The 10,888-nt window shown below is 41.7% G+C and overlaps 1 protein-coding gene across 1 annotated transcript in view; it reads left to right on the top strand.

Moving 5' to 3' along the window:
- Window positions 1-10,490: 10,490 nt before the first annotated feature.
- Window positions 10,491-10,888, top strand: part of htr4 (5-hydroxytryptamine receptor 4) — a 146,872-nt gene continuing 146,474 nt past the window's right edge. The window contains exon 1 of the mRNA XM_072264435.1: window positions 10,491-10,862. The gene's annotated coding sequence lies outside the window, so the exon portion shown is untranslated. The remainder of the gene's footprint in view (window positions 10,863-10,888) is intronic.

Genomic DNA, 10,888 nt, shown 5'->3' with positions numbered 1-10,888 from the left:
TCTATTGACTAGAGCCGGCTTGTTTTCTCTTGAAGGTAGGATTGAGTTTCCTGAAAGCTCCAGTTTACCCTGAACAGATGTCTGGCCCCTCTTTGGCTGCTAGTTTCGGGAGAATCTGGGGGTCAGAACACCAAGACGAAAGCATACCTTCTTGCAGCAAGTGGATCATGCAATGATCCTCCCTTCCTTCCAGTTCATGGAAGGGTTATGCTGAGACATCCAAGGGTGCCCGAGGATCAGGGGCATGTGAAGAGACTCAAAGATATAGAAAATAATGTCCTCTGCATGATCCTCTATCCTTATCCACAAGACCAGTGACCAGTGTCTGGTGCAACTCCTGCAGTGGTATGTTGAGCCGACGGGTAGACCCCAAGTTCAGGAAATTTCTTGCTGTCCCAGAGTCCATAAAAGCATTGCTGTCTCGTCGGTCCATATCCCAGGAGATCTCAGCCCTCAACATGATACCAAAAACTGTGAGGTTGGGGGTAGTGGCTGTTACCATCACAGTCCTCCCAACACAGGATAGTCTTAACAGATCTCCCAACCGCTGCAGCTTTGGACATTCGGCCCTCAGGTAACCTGCTTTCCCACAGTGATAGCAGTTATCTCGACTCCAATGCCAGAACCTCTCATTGCCAGACATTCTTATGTGGCCCATTTGCATGGGCTTGACAGGATCCTGAGCCGGAGACAGGCCAAGATCGGGGAACTACAATACATTGAGGCCAGGCTCAGGTGAGCCCTCTTCAACCACGTGATATTGTCCCACTTAACGCCCTGCCAGACAATTATCGAGACAAATGGACTGGTCAATCAGATCCTGTAAGTCCCCGGCTGGTTCTGCCAAGGTGAGGGTATCCTTCAGTTCATCTCAGTGTCCATAGCGGTACAGAGTGGCCAAGGCCTCACTATTCCAGCCACTCCCTTGGGCCAAGGTCCAAAATTTGATCACGTAGCCTGCTACTGACCATCCATCCTGTTGAATTCTTCATCAGGCAATCCAAAGCTCGGCTATCTCTGGCGGAGTGTGGAACACCTTCCTCATAGCGGCCATGAATTCCTCCAACTCTGAGCAAATCTCCAAGCTCTGTTCCCAGTGTGTGGTCGTCCAAGCCAGGGCTCTTCCAGTCAGAAGAGAGCTAATGAAGGTCACCTTGTTGCGCGAACTGGGACTGCTGGAGTTTGAATACTAATGAGCATTGGATGGGGAAGCTGGGTCTCCATCAAATCTCTCAAGCGTTGGAAGATGTACTAACTCTGCAGCGATTCTGAGTGATTCTGTCTTCCTTCTTGTGAAAGCTGACAAACTGCTACCTGGATGTTGTGAATCTCCAGGCTCTGTCTGGAAATTCTCTCACTGTGGTTGGCTACAGCAGTAGAAAGATCCTGAGACCCTGTTGGGTCCATACTGGTTCAATCAAACTGTGACAAGAGTCCTTGACGAAGATGGTTTTGACCCAAATGCTGGGGTATCTGAAGCAAGGATCGAGACATGGTATCAAACTGGATCAAGAACTGAACACTAAACAAATTCTAGACAATATCACTAGTAGGGCTTATGATTGAGCGCTGAACCTCAGTCCAGATGCTCTTTAAATACTCAATTCTGATGCCCAAAACATGATTGCCAATTAGTCGGACAGTCCTCAATCTTTAAAGGGATCACGCCAGCTATCCATATATTATGGAGAGTTAGAGCATCTAAACCCCGGAAGTTAGCTTGGCTAGGTGCGCCTCGTAACACTTTACTTCTCTGATGAGTTCTCATTTACAACCATTTAATCTACTAGCCAGTACATCTTTGGATATGGGAGGAAGATAAGACACCCGGAGGAAACTCATGTGGTCACAGGATGAACATATAAACTCCTTACAGACAGCAGTGAGAATTCTGAAATGCATGACTTACTCCTCAGATTCCCACAGGCTCTCCATCACTTACCATGTGTAATATAGTACTTCACAGTAGCATTTTGCCTGGGTTAGTGCAAATCCAACAATATTCAAGAAAATCCAAGCCATCTGTGTCTAAGGAATCCATTTTCCTGGCTCCTCATCCAGCCTCCTGAATATTCACTCTCTGTCTACCACAGTTGCATTGTGACTGCACTGTAAATCTACAAAGCATTGTATTTCACCAAAACTTAATCATCACCACTATCTAAACACACCTAAAAGGCAAAGCCTCCAATTGCACGGAAGAATTCTGCCTACAATCCCTTCTAAATTAAGCATTGTCATGAGTTGGATGAGTACCTCCATCCCTTCAGTATCACTGGATCAGCCTCCCAGTATTTACAATTTAGCAGCATTGTGCAAATCTCTTCATCTAAGTGCAGCTGCTCAGCAAAGTTGTTCACCACCTTCTCAAGAGCAGTTAGAGATGGGCAGCGTAATTTGGCCATGTTCCAATCCCATGAGAGAAAAAAATAAAAATGTTTCAAACCTATAGTGCACCCATTATGGAAAATGTGGTACATTTCCTGCATAGCACATACAGTATAATGCTTTCACCATGAGACAAACAAATGTCCCTTTACAAGACATTGCAGAATGCATTACTGACTTCTTGGAGACAGGAGCTGTTCACAATGCAATGACTAATGAGTTGCTACATAAATAACTTGCACCAGCAGAATGAGGAAAACTTCCAGGTATATGAAGCATTTTGCTGAACATGCCCTCAGTGGCCACTTTATTAGGTACACCTGCTCGTTACTGCAAATATCTAATCAGCTAATCACGTGGCAGCAGCTCAATGCATAAAAGCATGCAGGCATGGTCAAGAGGTTCAGTTGTTGTCCGGATCAAATATCAGAATGGGGAAGAAATATGATCTCAGTGACTTTGACAGTGGAATGATTGTTGGTGCCAGACAGGGTGGTTTGAGTATCTCAGCAACTGCTGATCTTCTGGATTTTCATGTACTATGGTCTCAAGAGTTTACGGAGGATGATGTGATAAACAAAATATAAAATATCCAGTTCCGTGGGCAAAAATGTCTTGTTAATGAGAGAGGTCGAGAGAATGTCCAGACTGGTTCAAGCTGACAGGATGGTGACAATAATCAAATAACCAAATGTGATATGCACTAGAGCATCTGTGAATGCTGAACACATTGAACCTTGAAGTGGATGGGCTACAGCAGCAGAAGACCACTCCTGAACTTAATAATGTGGCCACTGAGTGCATATCTGTGCTGTAAAATAGAGAGTGCACTTAGAAATAAACAGGAATGATCTAATAGCAATTATGAAGGTAATGGTGCTAGATAATGTAGATTGGGGCTGAAAAGCAAAGTAGCACAGGGAACTGGTTTGGATAGAGATGATAAGTAATAAAGGCAAAATAGCACTTGTGGGATAGTGTATAGGACCTCTTGGAGTAGCTATATGGTAGGACTAAGAACAGGGAAAAAAATAATGGGAATTTGTCAGAAAGGATCTTAACTAGTATATAAACTGAAAGAAATCGACAGGTAGAACAAGCCTTGGTGAGGGGTTTGTAGAATATTTTAGAACAGTTTCAAAGAATAGCATACTCTAGAGCTAAATCGGCAGCAGTCTATAGCAGACCTCGTATTATAAAATGAGATGGGATTAATTAATTATCTCATGTGAATGTGCTCCTAGGTACACTGAAGGTACATAATTTGTTGGTGATGTACATTGAATGGAAAGGCAAGTAGAAAAAGTTCACAACCAGTACTGTAAACTGAAAACAAGAACAGTTACAGCGATAGGACTGCAGAGCTACTGGCTAGTTATATTAAGGGTTCAGTCAATTACGATGCAGTGGCAGATATTTAAAGGAATCTAGTGAATTCCAACAAGAAAGAAAAATTCCAAGGGAGAGGCAACCATGCATGGTTAATGAAAATAGTAAAAAATGACATCAACTTTAAAGAGAAAGTATATAATGTACAAAACCTTGTGACTAGTCAGAAGAATAACTAAAAGATTAAATGAGAGAAAAATCTGAGTACATGATTAAGTTATCCAGAAATGTAAAAACAGACAATAAGGCTTTGTATTAATATTTAAAAAGAAAAAGGATTAAGAAAGTGAGTGTCCTTTTCCTTACGATATAAGTCTGGGAAGAAAGAGATAACATGAAAATTAAGCTGGTATGTTGCTTCTGTACTGAAGGCACTGTAGCATCACAGAGAAAGTTGCTATTTGGGAACTGGAGGGATGGGAGACACTCAAGATTATTACAATCACAGAGGAAGTAGCACTAAGGGAATTAATGGAGCTGTGGGTTTTCATGTCTCCGGGTCCCAATAGACTTCATCCTGGGGTCTTAAAAGAATCGGCTAGTGGGAGTGTAATTGCATTGTTTCCAATTTTCCAAAATGCCCTAGTTCTTGGAAGATTTTGTTAGGTTGTAAAAATAAGAAATAGAACAGATTTATTCAAAAAGGGAAAGGAGATAGCAGAAAACCAACAGAGCAATTAGTTTAACAATTTGCTGTAGAGAAAATATTGAAAGTTATTTGTAAATAAACAAGAGAAAACCTGCAGATGCTGAAAATCCGAGCAGCAGACACAAAATGCGGGAGAAACTCAGCAGGCCAGGCAGCAGCTATGGAGAAGAGTACAGTGAACAATACAGGCCGAGACCCTTCATCAGAACTAGGAAAAAAGACGAGGAGTCAGATTAAGAAAGTGGGAGGGGAGGGAGGAAGAGCCACAAGATGATGGATGAAACCGGGAGGGGGGTGGGGAAGGGTGAAGTAAAGAGCTGGGAAGTTGATTAGTGACAAAGATATTAGGCTGGAGAAGGGAAATCTGATAGGAGAGGACAGAAGGCCATGGAAGGAAAAAAAGCGGGTGGAACACCAGAGGGAGGTGATAGGCAGGTAAGGAGATAAGATGAGAGAGGAAAAAAAGGAATGGGGAATGGTGAAGATGGGGAGGGGTTTACTGGAAGTTTGAGAAATTGATGTTCATGCCATCCTGTTAGAGGCTACCCAGTCAGAATATAAGGTGTTGCTCCTCCAACCTGAGTGTGGCCATTTATAAAAGCTATTTATAAAACTGTTTTTGATGAGCACATAGAATAATTCAAGGTAAATAATTCAATTGCTAGGACAAAATCATATTTGACCAATTTATTGGAATTACTTAAAGTAATAACATTTGTAGTAGATAAAGAGGAACAGATGGTTGTACTCAAATTTGCAGAAAACATTTGATGACATGCTTAATCAAAGATATTGTGGCAAATAAAGACTGATACTGTTGTGGATAGAAGACTGACTGATTAAAAAGAAATAGAGAAAGTGCTTAAATAAATCTTTTTCTGACCAGCAAGATGTAACAAGTGCCATGCCATGTGGATCAGTGGTGCTCAGCATCTTACAATTAATGCAAAAGACCTGGATGAAAATATAGTTGCTGGATTTACTAATGGTGTAACACACATCAAAGTTGCTGGTGAACGCAGCAGGCCAGGCAGCATCTCTAGGAAGAGGTGCAGTCGACGTTTCAGGCCGAGACCCTTCGTCAGGACTAACTGAAGGAAGAGTTAGTAAGAGATTTGAAAGTTGGAGGGGGAGGGGGAGATCCAAAATGATAGGAGAAGACAGGAGGGGGAGGGATAGAGCCAAGAGCTGGACAGGTGATTGGCAAAAGGGGATACGAGAGGATCATGGGACAGGAGGCCCAGGGAGAAAGACGGTGGGGGGGGGGGAACCCCAAAGGATGGGCAAGGGGTATAGTCAGAGGGACAGAGGGAGAAAATGGAGAGTGAGAGAAAGAATGTGTGTATAAAAATAAATAACGGCTGGGGTATGAGGGGGAGGTGGGGCATCAGCGGAAGTTAGAGAAGTCGATGTTCATGCCATCAGGTTAGAGGCTACCCAGACTGAATATAAGGTGTTGTTCCTCCAACCTGAGTGTGGCTTCATCTTTACAGTAGAGGAGGCCGTGGATAGACATATCAGAATGGGAATGGGATGTGGAATTAAAATGTGTGGTCACTGGGAGATTCTGCTTTCTCTGGCGGACAGAGCATAAGTGTTCAGCAAAGCGGTCTCCCAGTCTGCGTCGGGTCTCGCCAATATATAGAAGGCCACATCGGGAGCACCTGACGCAGTATATCACCCCAGCCGACTCACAGGTGAAGTGTCGTCTCACCTGGAAGGACTGTCTGCGGCCCTGAATGGTGGTAAGGGAGGAAGTGTAAGGGCATGTGAAGCATTTGTTCCACTTACAAGGATAAGTGCCAGGAGGGAGATCATTGGGGAGGGATGGGGGGAACAAATGGACAAGGGAGTCGTGTAGGGAGCGATCCCTGTGGAATGCAGAGAGAGGGGGGGAGGGAAAGATGTGCTTAGTGTTGGGATCCCATTGGAGGTGGCGGAAGTTACAGAGAATAATATGTTGGATCTGGAGGCTGGGGTGGTAGGTGAGGACCAGGGGAACCCTATTCCTAGTGAGGTGGCGGGAGGATGGAGTGAGAGCAGATGTACGTGAAATGGGGGAGATACTAACTCTTCCTTCAGTTAGTCCTGATGAAGGGTCTCGGCCTGAAACGTCGACTGTACCTCTTCCTAGAGATGCTGCCTGGCCTGCTGCATTCACCAGCAACTTTGACGTGTGTTGCTTGAATTTCCAGCATCTGCAGAATTCCTGTTGTTTACTAATGGTGCAAACATGATTCAGACAGTAATTTGTAAATAAGATATAAAGATGCTACAAATTGATAAAGATAGGTTAACAAAATTTTGCCAAATGATGTGAAAAAATATGAAATTATCCATTTTGGCTGGGGAAATAAAAATATCTAAATAGTAGGAAATTTCAGAGCTCTGAGGTGCAAAGAGATCAGGGTGTCCTAGTGCATGATTGGCAATGGGCTAGTATGTAGATCCAGTAAGCAATTAGAAAAGCTAATAGAATATTATGTGGTGACCTTGGTCCAAATAAAGAGATGGTTCACTTCAGTTATATAAGACTTTTGTGAGACCACATCTGGAGAACCATGTATAGTTTTGGTCTCCTTGCTCAATCAAGGATCCTAAAACACAAGAAGAAATTAAGTGGAGGTTTACTAAACTAATTCCAGGGATGGATAGATAGAAAAAGTAGGTAAGGCCTGGCTTGCAGTCATTGCGGTTTAAAAAAGCATAATGGAAATTAATTGAGACATGGAGCATCCTGAGGGGTTTTGACAGGCTGGAAATGAAGAGTATGCTTCAGTTTTGGAGAGGGTACAACTGGAGGGGTGGTCACCATTTAAAATTAAGGGTTTACCCATTTAAGATCGAGGAGGCTTTTTTGTCAGATGGTTGTGAGTCTAAGAAAATCTCTTCCCTAAAACAGAGCTTTAGTTATATTTTTTTAAGGTAGAAGTAGCTCAATTCTTGATAAGCAAGAGGTTGGAAGTTCACATGAATAGATGGGACTGAGGAACTGAAGTTCCAATCAAAGCAGCCGTGATCTTATTAAATGTTGGAGAAGGCTTGTGAGGCTGAGTGACTTATTCCTGCCTATAATTCATTTGTCGATGTGGGAATGATATGCATTTGATCTAGATGCATAGGCTAGTTTATTATTTCTTAAAATAGCCATACAAATTATATTATCCTGCAGTTTACATTGTTTCCATGGGAATTGCTGTCCTCATGAATTTAGTTGAAATGTGCTTGCAAAGTCTGAGGGATTCAAAATGCTGCTTGTTTTGAGGAGGATAGGTGTGTAGAATTTTTATGATTCTGTATTTTTTCAGTGAGCTCACTAGTTAGAAAGCTATCATGGATTCTCAGACATTGACATTCTTTTATCTTTCCTACTTATTACTGAGAAAAAATCAGTATATTTTCTGTTCAGGGTGCTGTTGGATAATTGACACTTTCTTTCTTACACTAAGAAAGAATTGTAAAATAAAATTTAATGTTTTGTGGTCTGCGACTAATGGTTTGCCATTGAGATTCTCCTGTGGCAAAATGTTTGGTGTGCTGATAATTCAGCACCATCTCTACCTTCACATGCCAGCTCACACCTGATGATTCATCTCACCATGCCCCTTGTCAAAGCTGTCATCTACATATCCTGTTAGCACTCATCTTTCCTCTGCTTTCGAGTTCTTCACTCTTTATGTGAAATCTTCTCCTTCAAAAGAGTTTTGCTTTATGCACTTGTACTCATTATTTGATGAACTCTGTATATTGATATTAAACCCTGCTTTTCATTCCCTGTTCCTTATCTCCATGTAGCCTGCAATTCTTCAATATGCATGCATTGCTATCTCTTCAACCGTTATATCTTAGATTTTATAAATGAATAGGTTTTTGCAGATAACTTTTGTATATGTTATCTCTACACTCCCAAAAAAAAACAAAATGTTGAAGTTTTGAAATGTTGTAGCTTAGTTAAAAACACCTTCCAACTTTGACACCAATTTCTCAAATTCCAACTATTACTTTCTGGCTTGCCTTTCCTTCATTGGTGCCTTTGTAATTACTTTTTCAAGACTCTTGTTCTGTCATTCTTAAACTGTTTTTCTCTCCACCCTTGCCCTTAAATACTGTATTTAATTCCATTTTAAGATGAAATTGTGTAGTTCTTATAATAGTTTGCCAATCTACAATACTTTTATGATGTTTGGGTAACAAGATGAAAATTGGAATCTTGGATCTATTTTGAGGCACCATACTTTAAGTGGTAAGATCATCTGAGATTGGCTAAAAATTGCACAGGAAATGAAACTGAAATGCTGGAGAGAGAAACAGATTTAATATGTCAGGTTAATGAGCTTTATCAGATTTGCTGTTGTAATTTGACTCTCTTACCACACTTTGCTTGATGTGCTGAATATTTCCATTCTACTTTTATTTCATATCTTAAGCATCTGCAGTATTTTGATTTGGGATTTACAGTTCGAAGCCTTTGTTAATAGAAGGACTTAGCGCCCTCAGGAACATAAAGAAGACTAGGATAAAATGTGATAGAACTACTCAAATTATGTAACGTTTTAAAGTTTAAAAAGGAGCTTTCCATTTATCTGTGATCCAGATAGTATCATTACCAAACCAGTCAGAAGACTTTGTTAGCAAAGGAGTAGTTTACCACTTTCTCAAACAGATCACCAGAGACACTGTGATAGAAGTAGGACCCATAATAGCCTTTAAAAGGGATGCAAATAAATATTTGAAAAAAGTAAAAGTTCAAAAAAATTAATCTAAATAGATTTAGTATGAGCAAAACGGACTTCCAAGAAACAACTCTTTCAGTGTTTAGTATGGGAGCAGAACTTAAGTCACTCAGGAGTTCAAAATTAAAATCAATCCCGTTGATCTTAATTTCATGCAACACACATCAAAGTTGCTGGTGAACGCAGCAGGCCAGGCAGCATCTCTAGGAAGAGGTGCAGTCGATGTTTCAGGCCGAGACCCTTCGTCAGGACTAACTGAAGGAAGAGTGAGTAAGAGATTTGAAAGTTGGAGGGGATGGGGGAGATCCAAAATGATAGGAGAAGACAGGAGGGGGCGGGAATGGAGCCAAGTGCTTTGAGCCAAGAATTTCATTTTAACTTCGATTAAAGATTTCTCTCATTCACATCTCAAGGCTCAATTTCTTGTCGATTCCACCCCAAATGATATAATGTGACTTAATTCCATCCGTTTTGTGTTAGCCTGGAAACAACGTCCAAGAGAGGAACTGCTGAATCTTGTGATGAAATGAAGTAAACGCTCGTTAAAGCCGGAAAACTAGGTTAACTCTAAAGGGGCTTCCTTCCAAAATTCAGAGCTGAGTTCAGTAATGGAAAAAGGATTTTAATCAATTTGGGGAGCAAGCTGAGAGAAAAGTATTAGACCAAGCACCCAACAGAGAAAATGTCTTCACAGCCTTGAAGGGTGGAAAGATTTGTTCCTAGGTTGTAGCATTCCATGAAAAGTAATTATTAACTTTTGTTTCGCTTTACGTCACGTGATCGTTTCATTTTTAGATTTGTGTTTGGTTTTACATTATCTGGTGATGTTTGTTGACGGAAAGCGTGATGTAAAACAAGTGTTGTGTTGTGCTAACCCTTTCAACATCGACGCAGGTGCTCACCTGGACCAGCTTCTCTGTCAGGCTTACGCTCGAAGTTTACCTCTCATTGCTGCAAACGTTGCCTGTTACCGAAGGAGTACAATGGTCATGGCAGCAAGGACATTTCATTTAGCTGCAGAACCTTGGTTTAATGCGATCATCCCCTGTTAGTGAGTTGGTCTGTGAATGATCTTCGTGCCTGAATTAGTACTCCGGCTGTCAAGAAAATCAGCTGGAGACTTCTTGCGAGAGAGTGAGTGGCTGAGTGCGAGGCAGTACAAAGAAGCTGTTGTCTTCTAAGAGATACCACTCCATCTTCTTCCATTTCGTCCCTCATCTCCCGTTGTTCAGAAACCAACGAAGAGGCGTTTGTTATCCTCCCCCCTCCCCTTCCTTCCCCAGCGATCTACTCAGTTCCAACCTGATAGCATCATACAGCTGGAGTAAGGAGCGAAGCTCAGTTCATGATTTGCTCTTTGTTATGTTCTGCGGGATGTTTCGATCCGGCAGCAGCCAGAGTAGCAAAGTGACACTATATCCTTAAAATGCACACTTCCTAATTGAAAAGAGCTTCTGGTGCCTTGAAAGACTCTCTCCGGTTTATTCAGCAGACCGAATGTGACTGGCATTATTACGATAGACTCTTTACAGCTCCATTGTTCTGAAACGAGATTTTTTGCAAACTATAGTTCCACAAATGAATGATCTCCGATTGTAAACAGAACACTTTATTTCGATCCTTACCCGTCGTACTGAGACATGTTGCCATGAAGACATCTAGCATTTTGCAAGCGTAGTAAATCACATCGCCGAATTGAAATGGTAAGATATTTTACTTCCTATGTTTG

The sequence above is a fragment of the Mobula birostris genome, chromosome 7 (genome assembly GCF_030028105.1).
Source record: "Mobula birostris isolate sMobBir1 chromosome 7, sMobBir1.hap1, whole genome shotgun sequence".
NCBI classification, from domain to species: Eukaryota; Metazoa; Chordata; class Chondrichthyes; order Myliobatiformes; family Myliobatidae; genus Mobula; species Mobula birostris.
The sequence above is the reverse complement of the archived record's forward strand: the minus strand, read 5'-3'. Positions and strand labels throughout refer to the sequence as shown.